The sequence below is a fragment of the Ochotona princeps genome, chromosome X (genome assembly GCF_030435755.1).
Source record: "Ochotona princeps isolate mOchPri1 chromosome X, mOchPri1.hap1, whole genome shotgun sequence".
In the NCBI taxonomy this organism is placed as follows: Eukaryota; Metazoa; Chordata; class Mammalia; order Lagomorpha; family Ochotonidae; genus Ochotona; species Ochotona princeps.
The window spans coordinates 50,112,250-50,114,523 of NC_080865.1; positions in this window are offsets into that span (position 1 = coordinate 50,112,250).

The window sequence follows — 2,274 nt, forward strand, 5'->3', positions numbered from 1 at the left end:
CTTTGACTTTAGCTAAACTACTGTTCATACCGAACTTCTACAAACTTAGAATAGCCTGACAAAAACAAAGTTTCTGAGACAAGTTGTGACAGATAGTGATATTTATCCTCAAGTCAGGAACCCTTTTTGGGTTTGTATTTCTTATAATGGTAGTAATACTGCATTGATTTAAAAAAAAATGGTATGCTGTATTTACTAATTTATTGATTTGTTTTGTTTCATGTAACTTTTTTTTCTCTTCTAATAACAGAAGTTGTTTCTGAACACACCATTTTTTTTTGAACACACCATTTTTAAAGCCTTAGTACACCTATATAATTTACCTGAAAAGAACATCTATTTGAAGCAAATTTCTCTAGGACATCTCTACATTTCACGACTTTTGATTTAGCGCTCTAGAAGCTGTCTCGTTATCTAAGGTCTTGAGAACCAAATGGCTATGTTAGCTCTGATCAGCTTTGTAGAATTTTTCCTATAATGCAAATGTTATTCAAGGTTCTTTTTTTTTTCTTTTTAAAAAATTATTTTATGGTACAGTTCCATAGGCTCTGGGATTTCATTTCCCACCTCCCCAAATCTTCTCTCCATCCTCTAATCTATAATCTATAATCTATTATAATATATTATTACAATAGCATAGTCCCTCATAAACTGTCATTTTCCAGTGTCTGGTACAGTAGCCTAGTGGCGAAAGTTCTCTCCTTGAATGAGCTGGTTTTGCATATGGGTGCTGGTTCTAATCCCAGCAGCAGCCACACTCACTATCCAGTTCTCTGCTTGTGGCCTGAAATCTTAAAAAAAAAAAAAAAAAAAAAAAAAGTATAAACAAAAAGAAGCAGTGGAGGACAGCCCAAAGCCTTGGTACCCTGCACCCATGTGGGAGACCCGGAGGAGGTTCTGGGCTTCTGTCTTTGAATTGGCTCGGCACCGTGTATCACAGTTGCTTGGGGAGTAAATCAGCAGATGGAAGATCTTCCTCTCAGTCTCTCCTCCTCTTTGTATATCTGACTCTCTAATAAAAATAAATAAATCTTTTTTTAAAAAAAATCATAAGTCCATCATTCTGCTATTGAAGTGTATCTTGAGAGTGTAGTTATGGACAATGGCAGAGTCCAGCATCCTATTATCAAGATATATTTAGCAGTTTCTTTGGGAGTCCATCTTTGATCTGGAAATAGAGGTGCCGACTGCATTCTATCTTCACATGTGGATATGACAGTCTCTATTACACAGTTACTATACATCCCCTTAAATGAAAAGCCACAATACAAAATCAGTAACACAAAGAAAAATAGAAATTTGTGATGCCATGAAATTAAATAACATGCTGCTGCATGACTTATGTGTCACTGAAGTTATGACAAAGAAAATCAAGAACCTTCTTGAAGAAAATGATATTACTGTATGACCTATGAGAGTCAGTGAAGAAATTAATGAGAAAAAAAATATTCTGAAGAAATAAAAATAAAAATAAATATATTGCGATCCATGAGATACAGTTTCTGTCGAATTTTGTTGGTGAGCTATGTCTCCTGTAGGCAATAGATAGATGAGTTTTGTTTTTTGATCAAGTCCACTAATGTAATATTTGATTGATGAGTTTAAGCTATTTACCTTCAAGGATGGGAAGTGGAGCGGCCGGGACATGAACCAGCACCCATATAGAATCATGGCACTTGCAAAATACATTTTTACAGAGAGAAAAGCAGAAAGACTCCTACATGGGCAGTAAATGCAAGCCCCTGGATCTGTGGTCTGAGAAGAGATGCCTCTGGTTCAGTGAGCAGGAAGAGACTGTGAAGATGGAGAAGCAGCTCTGAAGGAGTGGCTGTGTGCCTTCTGTACAAGTACATGTGTAGGGCCTGAGCTTGGCAGTATCAATGAAACACAAACCGCTCCCAGTTTGATCTTGTCATTTTAGCAACAGTTTGTTTATTGTTTGAGTTAGTTTGTTGTCACTTTACTGGGTTGTTCTCCACATTTGCCTTTGTTTTTTGTAGGTACTATTCCTTTTCTCTGTCAAGAGAACATCTTTAAGTAGGTTTGTAGGGCCGGTCTGGAAGAGGTGTATTCTTGGAGACTTTCTTTACTGTGGAAGAATTTTATTTCATTTTCAAAGACAAAAGAAAGCATTGCTGGGTGTGTTACTCTAGGATGACATTTTGTTTTTTTTTTTCCTTTTAGAATCTGGAATATGTTCCATTCTCTTCCAACATGTACAGCTTCCTCTGAAAGATGATCTGTGAATCTTATTGGAGTTCCTCTATACATCAA